This window comes from Musca autumnalis, unplaced genomic scaffold, assembly GCF_047663935.1.
Source record: "Musca autumnalis isolate F117 unplaced genomic scaffold, ASM4766393v1 scaffold_2, whole genome shotgun sequence".
Lineage (NCBI taxonomy): Eukaryota > Metazoa > Arthropoda > Insecta > Diptera > Muscidae > Musca > Musca autumnalis.
The window spans coordinates 5,683,718-5,701,609 of NW_027411755.1; the positions used below are offsets into that span (position 1 = coordinate 5,683,718).

At 34.4% G+C, this 17,892-nt stretch overlaps 1 long non-coding RNA gene across 1 annotated transcript; it reads left to right on the plus strand.

The window, feature by feature from the left end:
• Window positions 1–4,782: 4,782 nt before the first annotated feature.
• LOC141392118 (uncharacterized) lies at window positions 4,783–5,999 on the plus strand. Its single transcript, XR_012409783.1, has 3 exons — window positions 4,783–4,903; window positions 5,026–5,188; window positions 5,255–5,999. It is a non-coding gene; the product is annotated as an uncharacterized lncRNA (long non-coding RNA).
• Window positions 6,000–17,892: the final 11,893 nt, after the last annotated feature.

The following is a 17,892-nucleotide window of genomic DNA, read 5'->3' on the forward strand; positions in this document are numbered from 1 at the left end:
ATCTAACACATAGTGTCGTTACTTTAACCGGTTCGCCTCACAATGAACTTACGCGGCTAATTTTTTATTTTTGCCCTTCTATGCTGTTCTATCTATTGCAAAACGATGATGTTTTGAGTCGTGCCAAAATGGGCACACTGAAGATAACCATAACCGTTGTAATTGCTTCCCTCATTTGTTGGACTCGCTATTATATCATTGTAATGTGGTATTGGTTCGACAAGACATCGGTCAGCAAATCCCTATTTATATTTGCCTGCACGAATTCATGCATGAATCCCATAGGTTATGGAGCATTCAATATCCGTCGACGTATTGGAAATAATGCGTTAAGTTAGAAAAATGCAAATTTCCAAAGGGTTTAAGGGAAATAGGGAAAAACCAGCATATCAATCATCATAGTATGTACAGTGAGTGTCAGAAGGGAATACAGGGAGGAACCAATTTTACGATTTTTTCTCTTTAATAAAGCTTCAATTAAAATCCGGAGCTTTTTTGTAAAACCAAGAGGTCTTTAGTTAATAGGAATATTTCCAAGAGGTCTTTATAATTGGATATCCCAAGGACATTTTTATTAGGAATATCATTAAATTATATTGATAAATTGAATACCTCATTTTGTCACTCAGTGTACTTCTACTTCTTATTCAGTTTGATGGATGTGCGTTGACAAGTGTGAACACAGCTTAAAGAGAAATATGATACGCAACCGTTACAAGCTATTCGAAGAGTAAAATATTTCAACTTCCGTATACATATGGGTTGAATTTTAGGACTGCTATTTGATACTTAAACTTTCAAATATTTATTTCTAATGATATTTTAAATCCCTCTTCCAATTTCTTCCTTCATTTCCAGTCAACAATGAGTAGTCGTTATACGTCGCTCTATAGCAGAGATGAACACGTTGAAACACATTGAGAGCATTTGTCTAGAGAATTGTATTTTAAATTTTAAAATATAAAATAAAGGTGCGAACTCATCATGTTCATATTGCTCAACATTAGTGAGAGTAGTGCAAAAACTGGCAGAACACTCATTAATTACTCAGATGTGGCAGTAACGGACACCTCTCTAAATAGCGGTAATTAAAATTTCAGCTAAATTACACTGAAAAGTTCAGAGATTAATACTAAGGTCGATGGGATTACAGGCTCACCACTTATATGCATAATGTATTTATTGTTATATAGCAACAGGTCATCAAGATCATAAGCGATCAAAGCAAATAGTATGCTGCTCACCTATTAATTAACCTATCTATACAAAGTGTCAATACAATTTTAATTAATATGCCGTAATATTATCAAAGATTTATCTAGTTGTCTGCATCTCAATTGATGAAGGTAAGCATAGTGTTTTATGCTGGTAAAGAAAATTTATTGGCGGCACTTGGAACTATTGAGAGATTTTGTCGACTTCTTTCAGGGTCAGTTTTAATATGTGAATGTTGAATAAAATCCATAATCCAGTCCATAAAAAAACAAGTAAGAAAGTATCAGTCAGCTGTGCCGACATAGATATACCCTGTGAAAATTAAAACTTTCATCAATTGACAATATCGAATTTGATACCGGCTACGCAGATTTAGTAGCCCTTTTTGGAAGTATGAACTTGCCGACAAAAATATATTTCGTTTAAAGCTCAGAAGTATTGTGGAGGATGTACTTGAAGGAATGGATCCACATAGTCCATTTTGGAAGTGGATCTAATTTTGGGAGTCATTACTTTCGGTAGATATTGTGCCCGCCAGTCATAACTTAGAGGTTTTGGGCCACTTTGTTAGGAAGCACGAACTTGTCCACGAAGAACTTAATATCGCTTAAACAGGACCACAAGGAGTAACATCGGTATAATTTTCCAAAGGATATTCGAATATAACAGTACTGGAAAGGTCTTCTGTTCAATAGAAAAGGTCTTCTGTTCAACATATTCTATAGATTACCCCTGTGTGGTCTTCCACTTCATAGAAGACCCTTTCAGTGATGTTCTATGCCATGTTCCTCCCCAGCAAAAAAGTCCTCCCAAAATCATGGGTTTTGTAAGGGATTTTTGGCAGCCGTAACTACTCGCAAACCACCTTTCTTCCCCATTATTTTTACAAGGGCATGTCGCACTCAGTTTGTAGTTATTTTATGACCACTAGTTATTCTGTGGCCACTAGAAGTTGAAAAGTAAGTTGAAAAAAAATCAATTTTTAGAATAGTTGATGTGGAGATTTTTTTTTTTCAACACACTTCTTACTTTCATTTTACTTTATTTTAATTCGCTGTCTGCCCGAATTGAACCCACGAACCCTCTGATTTCTGGCCGAAGACACTACACACTGTGCCACGCACACGAACATTAAGGGTTGCTTAAGAACTTAAATGTGCAGTACACATGTGCACCACGAACTGTTATTTTTTAATTAAAAAAAAAAAAACTCGCGTGCCGACAGTGAGCGTTGAACACACAACCCTAGGATTTATAGTCGGACACATACTCACTGTGCCACCGTCCTCATTACTTAGTGAGGAGCAAAGTAAGTAGGTTTGCCTTGTAATTTTTTTAAGAAGTATCCCATTACTTTTCAGATTACTTGTAATGGGAAAAGAAGCTTGTTTACATTACTTTGTAATGGGTTACGTAATGACTACCGGATCCAAATTTTTGCTGGGTCTAGTTGTCTTCTATTCCATAAAGGCCCTCACAGTGGTCTTCTATTACACAGAAGTCCATGCCAGCGATATTCTATTTCATAGAAGATCCTAGAAGAACCCTTGCAGTAGTCTTAAATTTTGTAAAAGCCCTTTTAGTTGTCTTCCATTATAAAGAAGACCCCTCCAGATGCATATAGAAGACCCTTTCGGTTGTATTCTACGGTATTTTCCAATGCTCTTCTAGCGCCCTCTTTGATTCCATAAAAGACACTTTCAGTAACCTTCTACACTTTCGCCTTCTTTCCGTCTTCCATCCTAATGAATACCCTTCCAGTGGTCGTCCGTCCAGCCGTATTTTATTTTACGGAAAGCTATTGCAGTGGTCGTGCCTTTTGTAGAAGACCCTTGTAGTGGTGCAAGACCGGTACAGTGGTCTTTTATTTTAAATACGATACTTCCAGCTGCAATCCATTTTTTCGAAAATATTTTCAGTGGTTTTCAATTGTATAAAATACGCTTTTATAGCAGAACTTTCCAATGGTCAATTATTTATTATACGCGTAAGACTCTGTTAATATTGAGCTATTCTTCCTTGCAGTGGTTCTATGCTTCAGGTCGGAGATGTTCTTTTTTATATGAGAGTCATTTCAACGGACTTCCTTTTTATGGAAGGCCCTTCAAAAGAATATTATTTTACAGTGCTCTTAAATTTCAAAGAAGACGCTGTTTGCTAATTCTATAGCCAAACTTATGTGGAGGCCGCTGAAGCTTTAGATAACCATTCAATATAAGGTGTGTTCGTTTACTCAATAATTTGTACAAATTCGTACAAGTCCAGTAACTTCTAGCAATCGAATAAGCTTTTTGCTTTATACTGTAGAGTAAACAAACAACATCCAGTAACAATTTGTACAAATTTTGAGTAAACGAACACACATATAATATTTTTTCTATAAAATATGGTAAATTCTATTGGGGATCTTTACATACGTTTTCTCTATAGGACTACCTTAATTTTTTTGCACTTTCTATAGAAAACACCTTGTGTTCTATAGAAAACCATTCAGAATTTTTTATTCAGTGGGATAGACTTAAAAAGACATTATATTTATTAAAAAACTCATCTGGATGACTACTACAAGGCACTAGAGTTGCGTCGTTCATGAACGAACCGGCTCAAAGGAACGATTCCGTAAAAAGAACGAACGGATCCGTATCCAGCTCATTCTTTTATATCGTTCATTTAGATACCCGATGGACGAGTCATTGCTACTTACAAAATTAGCAGCATTGGTTTTGCAGTCAAACTCTGCTGCGTTAGCGCAAGCAGCACAAATTTCCACACAAAACAAAAAATTATTCAGAGAGCTACTCTCGCTCAGTAACTCACCTCATTCAGTAGCACATCTCGGTCATAACTTTCTTTTGCATCATTCGTTCATCTGGTTCTTTCATATCAAAACCACCACCACTACGTTCAGAAACAAAACCACCCCCATTAGCACACAAACAAGCACGTAACACAACAGTTGTGTCATTCGTGAACGAACATTTTCAAAAGAACGATTCGGTGAAAAGAACGACGGAGTCATATGCAGCAGAGAACGAACGACTTTAAAACAGGCCTGCTCAGACACATACAAACACATTTTGTAATTGTGTTGGTTTTGAAATACACAAATTTCAATTTTCCTTTGTCTCTCTGTATACTGTGAGAAATATCGTAACAGTTTTTTTTATTTTATATTTCAAAATATAGAGTAGAATAATTATTTTATTTTGACCAAATGTGACTGTTGATGTTATAATTTGTTGCAAATCAAGTTCGTGACAAACCAAAGTGCGTTGACAAACCAAACACTCTAATTTGCCGTAAAAATTTTAGGCAAATAAAAATTCGTATTCAGTATCTTCATTCATTTTTTCAGTGTACGCATATAAATTCATAGACAAATTCGAAAACAGAACCTTCCTCATTGAATGTTCAATAGAGACTGATTTTTAATTTTGAAAATATTCAAAACAAAAACAAAAGCTCTCTTTTTAAATTGTGTGTGTGAGAAAATTGACACACACCGACAGCTCAGGTGCGCACCTTGAGCAGGCCAGCTTTAAAAGAAAATAATACAGTCAAATGTATTGTTGAACGAAAAAGAGCCAACGAACGAAGTAAACGACCCGGATCTTTTTGGTGAACGGAATGAAAAAGATCGATCCGCTCAATGAACGAGATTGCCCAACACTACAAGGCACTTCCGTAGGTAGGTCTTTTGACATACTAAATATTTTTGGGAAAATCTTTCGGAGATCTTCTTCGACTTCTTTTGTTTCTTTTCGAATCACTGTATCCCATCACTTAATTAAGTTATTGATTTGATAACAGATGATGATGTTGATTATTAATTACATTGGTCAAATGCCTAACAAATGTTCAAAATCGTGACTTACGTTGGACGGATGATGTTCTGTTGCCGGTAACGTTTAATTTAATTAATGATGAATGTGTACAACAACAAGTATTAGATAGGCATCATGGAAATGTTTCTGTATGTGTGCTTACTCGTAACACTTTTCATTTTAATCATTTGAGTTTGTTTTCTTTACATTATCAGCTTACGGAAATTGTAATAAGAAAACCAACAGCAACAGCTACAAGACGCCATCAATACTCATTTGGAAAATTACAGCAGCAGCTCAATATCAAAATGTAGCAGTAATAAGATAAGTCGCTGGATTAAGAGGAGATGCCGTAGAGTGTGAAAAAAGAGAGTGACTTACCCAATAAGAGTCTTAAACTTACTTCAATGGCCTTAGTTGGAAATTTCTCTTTCAAAAGAAAAAAAAGGTTTTGAGATACTATTTACATTTATCTTTGGGATTAGACGAATTAAGAAACAAAAATATGACGGCGGCAACAACAATAACATTGGCATTAGTATTAGGAGGAAGAGGGGCTTTATTCGCGTTACTTAATTGAGGCATTCACATACACACAGACATTATATTAAACTATTAAATGTAAATAATATGTAATTATCATAATTTAGATGTATTAACTTGATTATATATCTGCTACTATTTCACCTTCCTTCTTTAGAGCTTTCGCCTCCCTCCATCTCTATGCAAATCATGATTATAGAACTCTTGCCAATGATGCTGTAGCTGCTGCCGCTCGTATCCATGTAGTTTAACGCCGCGGTCCAGTGTTTGAAGGCACACGATTTTGTTTGTTTTCCTTTGTATGTAGTAGTTTTAGTTAAAATCATTCAATATATAATTTTAGATTTATAAGCTTACAACAGCAACAACAGCTAAAACCAAACAACAAAATACTTTTTATATTTCAATAAAACAACAACATAGTACGAACAAACAAGCAGAATGAATGTTTCCATACATGGACATCATGCAAATCACATTAATTAAGCAGTTTTTTTCAGTTGATCGCTTTTTAATTTGTTTATAGATAGTCAATCGTTTCTTTTAGAGATTTGAAATAAAATTATAATTTTTAAGTTTTAGGCCTCTGATCTTATCAGCAGATTCCAGTCGGAGCTGTATACGTTTGCTTTCTGTGAGTTTGTTTTTGGCAAAAATGCATAGTAAATACATATATGAATGTGGTCAATAGCGGTGGCGGTGCGAGATTCTCATCATGAATACAAATTGTTATTTAATTAATGTTTATTGTCGGGTGTCAATGATATTTAAAAACCCTTTTCCATCGATTGACCGCTTCAGGCCACACAGACACCGAAACAAAACTGTCATATTTTAAAAATTTAATTGAGTGGAGATGTTAGTTGCGTGAAGGAACAAACGATGGAGTGAGCCAAGATAGGGGGAAGGGCATGTGCCGTTTGGTGTTTGGAATGATATGCTTCGGACTTGTTGAAAACACCAAGTCACTTTTAATTCAAGTTATGCGATGTTGAATTTCTAAACAAGACAGGTCGTTACATGGGGTTTATTTATATTCTTTAAGGTACAAATATTTTTTATTAATCATTTTAGCACTTTTTGATGTTTTTTAATTTTATTTGAAAAACAATTTGAGATGTAATGTATAAGAATATGAAATATATACACCTTTTGAACATTTTGCTCCCATATTTGTTCTAATGGACCCATTTCTATACATGTTGGTGTTTGGGTAGTCTTTTATGCTATTGGAGGTAAATTGGGTGTAATTATATTGACGACCTGTTATATAAAAGAATCTCCCCAATGCTTCTCTTCTCCAAAATACCAAAGCGAAAAGCTTCTACTCTGCAGAAGGCATATCTGAAAGACTATTTTTTCCTTAATTCTTCTTATCTCAATGTCATTCCGGAGGTATTCTATTGAACATAGATCCGAATGTATTTTATTGTATTCTACTAGATAGACGATTTTTCCGAACTTTCCCTATATCTGAAAACAGAACATTTATGAAGTATGTCTTCTACTTAAAAGAAGACCCGTCAGTCCGGAGGTTCTCTATTATATAAATTAGCCTCCGAAAGTTTTCTATTCTTTAAAATACCTCTAATGAGTCCTTCTGTTCTATTTGATAGAAGTCTCATGGGTATTTTCATTCCACTAGCGAAAAATCCCGGCTTTTTGAAAAAATATTCTAAAACAAATCCACGGTAATTCGAAACAAATTCTTAAAAATATTTACGGTCATTGAATAAATATTCTTAAAAACTCCACGATTTCCGAAAAAAAATATTCTCTTGGAAAAAAAAATATTAAAAAAATCCACGCTTTTTAACAATTATTCTAAAAAAAATTCCGCTATTATTCGAAAAATATTCTTAAAAAAAATCATTGAACAAATATTCTTAAAAATCCACGATTAATGAACAAATATTTGTAAAAATTCCACTATTATTAAAAAATGTTCTTAAGAAATCCACTATCATTGAACAAATATTCTTTAAAAATGCACTATTATTGGACAAATATTCTTTAAAAGTATTCTTAAAAAATCCACGATTTTTGAGAAAAAAACATTCTTTAAGAAATCCACAATTATTAGAAAAAATATTCTTAAAAATCCACGGTTTTTGAATAAATTGATTATTAGGAAAATATTCGTTATAAATCCACGATTTTTGCGAAAACTATTTTTTTTAAACTACGACTTATGAGTAAGCTATTTTTTTTAAAAATCTACGATTTTTGAAAAAAATATTCTTTACATAATCTACAATTTTTGAAAAACTATGTTCTAAAAAATTTATGGTTTTTGAGAAAACAATTTAAAAAAAAAAAATATGATTTTTGAGAAAACTATTTTACGATTTGTAAGAAAACTATTTTTTAAAATCTACGATTTTTCAAAAAAGAAAATTATTCTTTAAAAAATCTGTGATTTTTGAGAAAACAATTTTTTTAAATATATGCGATTTTTGCAAAAATATACTCTTTAAAAAATCTAAGATTTTTGAGAAAAACTATAATTTAAAAAAATCCACGATTTTTGAAAAAAATGTTCTTTAAAAATCTCCGATATTTGAAAAAATTGTTCTTTAAAAAATTTTGAAAAAATTGTTCTTTAAAAAAATACACGATATTTGAAAAAATGGTTATTTAAAAATCTCCGATATTTAAAAAAAATTTTTCTTTAAAAATATACGATATTTGAAAAAATTGTTCTTTAAAAAAATCCACGATATTTGAAAAATTGTTCTTTAAAAAAATCCACGATATTTGAAAAAAAATGTTTCTTTAAAAAATCCACGATATTTGAAAAAAGTGCTCTTTAAAAATCTCCGATATTTGAAAAAAGTGCTCTTTAAAAATCTCCGATATTTGAAAAAATTGTTCTTTAAAAATCTCCGATATTTGAAAAAATTGTTCTTTAAAAATCTCCGATATTTGAAAAAATTGTTCTTTAAAAAATCCACGATATTTGAAAAAACTGTTCTTTAAAAAATCCACGATATTTGAAAAAAGTGCTCTTTAAAAAATCCACGATATTTGAAAAAAGTGCTCTTTAAAAATCTCCGATATTTGAAAAAATTGTTCTTTAAAAATCTCCGATATTTGAAAAATTGTTCTTTAAAAAATCCACGATATTTGAAAAAATTGTTCTTTAAAAAATCCACGATATTTGAAAAAAATTTTCTTTCAAAAATCCTCGATATTTGAAAAAAATGTTCTTTAAAAAATCCACGATATTTGAAAAATTTGTTTTTTAAGAAATCCACGATATTTGAAAAAAATTGTTCTTTAAAAAATCCACGATATTTGAAAAAATATACTTTAAAGAATCCACGGTTTGTGAAAAAAATATTCTTTAAAAAATCCACGATTTTTGAAAAAAATATGCTTTAAAAAAATCCACGATTTTTTAAAAAAAAATGTTCTTTAAAAAGCCGAGGTTTGTGAAAAAATATTCTTTAAAAATCTACGATTTTTTAAGAAAAAAAAAATGCTTTAAAAATACACGATTTTTGAAAAAAATATTCTTTAAAAAATCTACAATTTTTGAAAATATATGCTTTAACAACAGCCATCGGCCCTGCGATTTGTTCGTTGTTTTCGTTTCGTTTGCTCCTTGCGATTCGTTCGCTCTGATACTTAACTGTTCCTTACAGAGTATCATCAATTTATCATCAACGAACCGAATCCCATTCAACCAAACGTCACCCAAACAGCATCATCCATCCGATCGTCACACATCCGAATACCTTTAGTCAGCCAAATACCATGACTCTGCCGACGGTCGCCCAGCCGAATATTGTATACATGACCTTATTCTCTTACTGCTGTAACCTGATCGTCGGCAAGCCAACCACCTAAATACTCCCCTCCTATCATCATGCCCGAACAAACCGATCCGATCACAGAACCTAAAACCATCGCTGTATTGACTGTCAATAATCCCGATTACCAGCAGCAGGATTCCTCGACCACAGCAGAGGCTGTCCCACAAATCAAACCAACACACGCTACAAGTTCACCTAATCTCTAAACCACTTAATACTCTTATTTATGCAATTGCATAAGGTTTGTGGGTCCCTAAGTCGACCCTTGCACAACTGATCCAACCTCAGCCCCTTATAATACCATTCGTTATACGACATATCTAGAATAGAATTTTATAGGTAGAAATTTTCCTACCCGAAAATCTTATTTTCTGTAGAAGACCCTGATGAAGGTCCTTATATTATGATGGCCTTCTATTCGATAGTATGCACTCCCAAAAATATTTTAATCTTTAGATGATCCATCCAAAGGTATTTTATTCTATAGATGATCCATTCTGTTGAAGATACATCCAGAAATTCCTGGAGTCTTATAGTCCCTAGGTGAGCATTCGGTGGTTTTCGATTCTATCGTTACACGTTCGACCGTATTTAATAGGCGATTCCTGCATATGATTTATTCTGAAGGCCTTCTGTTCCATCGAAGATCATTTTGGTGTTCTTCTTTCCCCTCGAAGCCCCTAACGTTGAAGACCCCTTTTTATTCTAAAGGCCTGTTGTGCTATATGTTTCTTGTGTTTACTTTTCTGTAGATGTAAAGAAAACTCTTCCATGGATCTTATAACATTTAAAAGACCCATGCTGAGATTTGCAGATGAACTCTTCCTTGTAATAATGTGTAATATTCTATATAGACCCATTCGGAGATACATATATAGAAAGCTCCTTCGCTGATCTTATTCTGCAGAAGATCCATCTGGAGGTCTTTTATTCTATAGAAAACCCTTCCGGAGGCCTTCTTTTTAATCGAGACCCCTTCCTGAGAGGGAAACCCTTCCATAGAATTTACACTCTGAAAAAATCTATTCTGAAATCGATATAAGACTCTTCCGTCTTACATTCCATAGATATATCCGCCTTACATTCCATAGATATTATATTCTTTAGGAATTGATCTGGAGATCTATCGAAAACTCTTCCGTTGGGTGATCTTATTCTACAGAGGACTCATCTGGAAGTCTTTTGATCAAAAGGAAATCCTTTTGGAGGTATTCTTTTTAATCGAAAAGGATTCCAGCTGTCCTTTATAGAATCGAATCTATTGTAACACCTACCGAAAATCTTCCACTTTATGTAAGACCTTTTCCGATGACTTTTATTCAGCAGAAGACCCATCAGGAATTATTTTATATTGTAGAAGATATATCTGGAGATGAATATACAATTCTTTCGGTAATTTTATTCTATAGGATACTCATCTTGAGGTACTATAGAAAGGATATAGGTATTGTATCCTATTAATAAAACTACGGAGATCTATAGAAAACTGTTCCAGTAATCTTTCTTTACAGAAAACTTATCTAAAGGCCTTTCGTTCTATAGAAAACCTTCCAGATATATTCTATATAACAGGGGACCCTTCCTGGGGTCATGTATGTAATTTAAGACCCTTTTGGATGTCTACTAATCTTTGGAAATCCCTTCGAAAAGTCGTCTATATTATGGAAGACACTTTCAGAGGGCTATTGTTCAACAGAAGACCCTTCAGAAAGTCTTATATTTTGTAGAAAATACATCTGGGAATCAATAGAAGACACTTCTATTCAATGGAAGTCCTTTACGGAGATGAACAAATATATTACAAATTCTTCCGAAGGTCTTCTATTCTATCTAAGACCCTTCCGGAGGCATTCCATTTCAGAAGCCTTTTATTCTATATATATCTGAAATTTCCAGAAATGTTCTAAACCTTCCAGATCTTCTATTCTATAGAATACCCTACCGTTAGAAAGGAAATTACGCTAATTTGAAACAGTTTCTATTGTCTATGTTGGAAGTCAGCTTAAAAGCCAACAAAAGTGAGGGATACAATCAGCTTGAAAGCAGAAAATGTGAATCTGGCCTCTGTAAATCATTGAGTAATGTCTTGACACGATAATTCATGTATTTATTTAAAAATAATGACTATTTATTTATAAAATATAATACGCTTAAGAACATTAAAAGTATGTGTTAAGAAAATGTCTATTGTTGTATTGTTTTATTTTGACCTTAGCTGTCACCATTTCTGTTTTCATCTACGATTAAGAAAGTTGTTGACAGATTTTTTTGTTTATCATTTGACAAATGGCAACATAGTTCTGTTAACTAGGCGTGTGGGACAAAGAGGAAAGATCTTTATGATTTGGTCATTGTAAGTATCTACATGTGTATGTATGTATGTTCATTAATTTAACACAAACTTTATAATCTAGGCCAAAACATCTAGTATTTGGACCCATTTGACCAATAACACGGCATGAGTCATTCAATGATTAGAAAACAACAAAAGTGTGGTTGGATTATTTTTTGCAAAAACGAAAAAGAACGAACATTAATTGCAAATATAAAATGACAATATTTTTTCGATATTAACGCCATGCCATTAGCCACAGAAGAAATTTATTACCCCGTTTATTTCATGGAACTACGCCAATAAGAAAAACAATTAAGTAAATCATTTTGAGGTTAAATGATTTGTTAATTGTTCCTGCTAGACTGCCAACACATGACTGCTGCTGCTATTGCCTCAGACACACCTGTTGTCATTTTTGTTTTGCTTTGGTTTTTAGTGGCAATTCAACAAGTGTCAAGTCTGCACATTAATACATTTGAATTGGTGAGGGGACATTTCTCCACCAGCTACCGCAATTCAGTTGTCTTCCACACGTGTCACCACACACACACACACGCATGCATTTTGTATGCACGCCACAATGCATTTTCCACGCACACCAGAGATGGTCTGTATGACGATTTTTTAGGTTTTCGATGGTAAGAAAGTTGTAAACGTCGAAAACGTCATATACCCGTAGAAAACGTATAAAAAGTAGTAAACGTCATGAACCTCAAAAAATTTATGTTAGCATCATATTTTTTACTTAATATTAATTCTGCAAGCCTGTCTTTGTTATTGAAGAGCGTCCGCACATTTTTTGAAAATTACAGCATATTTTTATTAATATTTTAATTCTAAAAATAACTGAAATAATTGAACAATAAATTGGATTACGCACTTAGCACGCCATCTAGAATATATTCCGAACAGTACCACTACTTTACGTATGATTCAAAGAATTTGCAGGTGAAGTAATAAACAAACATATGTATAATGTCCATATAATATAAAAGATATATATAACATGTAAAGTTTAAGCTCTGTTCCTTTATGAGCAAGAATCATCAAGTTTTACAACTTTTTACTCGAAAAGCGTTCCTTTACTTCAGACACCATACAATTCATATGGAAGTAGATTACAACTTTTGCTACTTTTGCCAGTTTCACCATTTTCAAAAGTAAAGGAACAGACCATTAGAGTGAAATCTTTTTATGCCTGTTTTTTAATAAAATAGGATCTCAAAAAAAAATAAATAAATAATAAAATGAGTTCTATTATTATGAAAAAACATCGTTTTTAGGCTATAAAATTAGTTTGTTTATTCTGTCAAAAACCTCGTTTTGTTTGGCTAGGTTTACGACGTTTCCGACGTATGTAATATACGTCAGAAATGTATGTCAGATACGACATAATTGCAGACAGACCATCTCTGACGCACACACGTTCTCCACCACCTCCTAGAGAGGAAGATTTTTCATCATTATGTCGCATTGTGTCACAAAACGTTTTGCAACTAATCAACAGCTAGTCAAGATTTTCTATATGTTGTTCTTGCTGCTGTTGTTGTTGTTTTTTGGGCAGCATAACTAAAATGCTTAGCATTGGTCGGCTAGAATGGTTGTACTTAAACTAGTATAGCCTTGAATGAGGTAGCATAAAGCATTTTCTTTTACACTTCAAGAAATAAGAGCATAAAACCTTACCCTTTCTTTCAGAAAGGGTCTATAGAAGCACCCTTTATTTTAGAAAGGGTCTTTAGAAGCACCACTTCTTTCAGAAAGGGTCTATAGAGGCACCATTTCTTTCAGAATGGGTCTATACTAGCACCATTTGTTTCAGAAAAGGGTCTATACTAGCACCCTTTGTTTCAGAAAAGGGTCTATAGAAGCACCCTTTGATTCAGAAATGGTCTATAGAAGCACCCTTTTTTCAGAAAGGGTCTATAGAAGCACCCGTTGTTTCAGAAAAAGTCTTTAGAAGCACCCTTTGTTTCAGAAAGGGTCTAAATAGGACACTTTGTTTCAGAAAGGGTCTAAAAAGGACACTTTGTCTCAGAAAGGGTCTAAAAAGGACACTTTGTTTCAGAAAGGGTCTAAAAAGGACACTTTGTTTTCGAAAGGGTCTATAGAAGCACCCTTCGTTTTCGAAAGGGTCTATAGAAGCCCCTTTTTTTGAGAAAGGGTCTATTGAAGCACCCTTTGTTTCAGAAAGTTTCGACAGAAGCACCCTTTATTTCAGAAAGGGTCTATAGAAGCCCCTTTTTTTGAGAAAGGGTCTATTGAAGCACCCTTTGTTTCAGAAAGTTTCGACAGAAGCACCCTTTATTTCAGAAAGGGTCTATAGAAGCACGCTTTGTTTCATAGAGGGTCTATAGAAGCACGCTTTGTTTCATAGAGGGTCTATAGAAGCACCCTTTGTTTCATAGAGGGTCTATAGAAGCACCCTTTGTTTCATAGAGGGTCTATAGAAGCACCCTTTGTTTCATAGAGGGTCTATAGAAGCACCCTTTGTTTCATAGAGGTTCTATAGAAGCACCCTTTGTTTCATAGAGGGTCTATAGAAGCACCCTTTGATTCAGAAAGGCTCTATAGAAGCACCCTTTGATTCAGAAAGGCTCTAAAGAAGCACCCTTTGTTTCAGAAAGAGTCTATAGAAGCACCCTTTGTTTCAGAAAGAGTCTATAGAAGCACCCTTTGTTTCAGAAAGGATCTATAGAAGCACCCTTTGTTTCAGAAAGGTTCTATAGAAGCAACTTTTTTTTCAGAAAGGTTCTATAGAAGCAACTTTTTGTTTCAGAAAGGTTCTCTAGAAGCACCCTTTGTTTCAGAAAGGGTCTATAGAAGCACCCTTTGTTTCAGAAAGGGTCTATAGAAGCACCCTTTGTTTCAGAAAGGTTCTATAGAAGCACCCTTTGTTTCAGAAAGGGTCTATAGAAGCACCCTTTGTTTCAGAAAGGGTCTATAGAAGCACCCTTTGTTTCAGAAAGGGTCTATAGAAGCACCCTTTGTTTCAGAAAGGTTCTATAGAAGCACCCTTTGTTTCAGAAAGGGTCTATAGAAGCACCCTTTGTTTCAGAAAGGTTCTCTAGAAGCACCCTTTGTTTCAAAAAGGGTCTATAGAAGCACACTTTGTTTCAGAAAAGGTTTATAGAAGCACCCTTTGTTTCAGAAAGGTTCTCTAGAAGCACCCTTTGTTTCAGAAAAGGTTTATAGAAGCTCACTTTGTTTCAGAAAAGGTTTATAGAAGCACACTTTGTTTCAAAAAGAATCTATAGAAGCAACCTTTGTTTCAGCATGGGTCTATAAAAGAACCCTTTTTCAGAAAGGTTCTAAAAAGGACACTTCGTTTTCGAAAGGGCCTATAGAAGCACCCTTCGTTTTCTAAAGGGTCTATAGAAGCACCCTTCGTTTTCTAAAGGGTCTATAGAAGCACCCTTCGTTTTCTAAAGGGTCTAAAGAAGCACCCTTCGTTTTCTAGAGGGTCTATAGAGGAACCCTTCGTTTTCGAAAGGGTCTATAGAAGCACCCTTCGTTTCCTAAAGGTTTTATAGAAGCACCCTTTGTTTCAGAAAGGTTCTATAGAAGCACCCTTTGTTTCAGAAGGGTTCTATAGAAGCACCCTTTGTTTCAAAAAGGGTATATAGAAGCGCCCTTTTTTCAGAAAGGGTATATAGAAGCGCCCTTTTTCAGAAAGGGTCTATAAAATCACCCTTTGTTCCTGAAAGAATCTATAGAAGCACCCTTTTTTTGTGAAAGAATCTATAGAAGCACCCTTTGTTTCTGAAATAATCTATAGAAGCACCCTTTGTTTCTGAAATAATCTATAGAAGCACCCTTTGTTTCTGAAAGAATCTATAGAAGCACCCTTTGTTTCAGTAAGGGTCTGTAAAAGCACCCTTTGTTTCAGAAAGGGTATATAGGTGCACCCTTTCTGAATGAAAGAGTCTATAGAACATTCCTTTCTGAATGAAAGGGTCTATAGGTGCACCCTTTCTGAATGAAAGAGTCTATAGAAGCTTGCTTTCTGAATGAAAGGGTCTATAGAAGCACCCTTTTTTTTCAAAAAAAATCTATAGAAGCACCCTTTGTTTCAGAAAGGTTCTATAGACGCACCCTTTCTTTCAGAAATGGTCTATAGAAGCGCCTCCTTTTTCAGAAAGGGCCTTTCTGATAGAAAAGGTAATCCCAAAGATAATATGACGGTAATATCTCGTAAAGGTCTTGTAACGATAAGCCCTTCTAGAGAACACATCCTATCAATCTTCTATCCCGTAATAGACCTCCTATCGGTCTTCTATACCGACATGAGACCTCTTATCTGTTTCTATAATGATAGTATTCCACCTATCGGTCTTCTGTACCGATAAAATTCTATAGTCTTCTATATAGATAGTAGGCCTCCTATTGATCTACTATAGCGCTAGAAGACCTCCTATCGGTCTTTTGTACCGATAGTCTTATGTATAGTATACTGCCTATCTGTCTTCTATACCGATAGTAGATCTCCTATCGGTCTTATATACCGAGAATAAACTTCGTATCGGTCTTCTGTACCGATAGTGGATCTCCTATCGGTCTTCTATACCGATGGTAGACCTCCTAGCGGTCTTATATACCGATAGAAGTCCCTCTATCTGTCTTCTATAGTGATAAAAGTTCTCATGTCGGTCTTCTATACAGAGAAGACCTCAAATAGGCTCTTAATAGATAGAATGCATCATATCCTCTTTGTCATTAGTCTTAAATATACGACTTCTAAGGTCCTACAGTCTGAGACATATTGGTCCCTCTACTGCTGAGATTTTCCATTTTTCCACGTGTATTTCTTGCAAAACTTTGACCATTGTTGATGATGAAAAATGATCATAACGACAGTTTTAGATGCAACACCTCGGACAAACGTTCTTTCTTCAACGGCCAACAAGTTTAATTTCATTCTTTCTTACTTCCTTTTATTCTTGTTTCTCTTATCATAAACAATGATAAATTATGCCCTCGTAGAATGATGATGTGGGTCTGTGAGTGAGTGAGTGTGCGTGTGCATGGTGGAAAATCGTTTAAGCGTTTAATTAACATCAGTGATTTGCTAAACTATACAACTTTGGCCCATTGTCAGAAGACAATAACAACGACAGCAACGAAAAGAAAAAATAAATAATGAAAAATATACAATTTACGTAAAAAGAACAGTCTATAAGAATAATACGACACATGTTTGTCAATCATACTTATCCAGCGTGGAGAGGTGAAACATTGGCAACGTTCTGTTTGATGTCTTTATCATCATCACCATAGCCACCAACAATAACAACAACAATGTGGCTGTCATTACAAAAACCACTTGTTACCCTTACAACCCCACCCCATGCCATATCTTTCTTCATATATCCCCATTACCCATTCCCATTGTGTGTAAGAAACAATACGGCACGATTTATAACAGCAAGCCTGCCGCCCACAAAATGCCACACTCTATGGCTCTATGTGACGGAACTTCATTGCATTATACGCTCACTCATCACAGGCTGTCATTATTCATCATTGCCAGCAATAGCCGCAGTACCAGCACCACCACCAATCACCCGGTAATATTTTCATTCATTCATCCACTGCCTCAACAAGTCACGGCATAGCCTACCGAGAATCAGTGACTTTAAGGTGACACGGGTTGTTTGTCTTTTTGCCTTTGTGTTTTTTCTACCGCGTTTATACCAAAAAAGATCGTGATTTAATTTGTTTATGGAATGGCATTCCACATTTGATATGATATGATTTTATTTGATTGGATTATTAAGTTATTTTTTCTTTTCGTTGTTTTTGTTGTTATTAATTTTGTGTGGAGTTTGAATCACCCAAAAGAAAAAAAGAGGTTGACATTTAATTTAAGAATGAATGCATGGCCGCCAAAATTGGAAAATCAAGCCATAGATCCCACCTCAAAAAACGAAAAAAGATGAGGGAGATCATTTGAATAATTTTCTCTTTTTTGATATTAAAGAGACAGTTTTGTAGAGACCATAAACGTGATTTTATTTAATTAACCCGCTTGCTTTTGGGAGCAACAACAAATTCAAATTCAATTTGAAACAATAACCGATCTATCCAGCAACGGAGTTGCCAGCCAGCAACCAACCACCATCACCACCTGGGGTGAAATATAGGTGAAATACTGTCA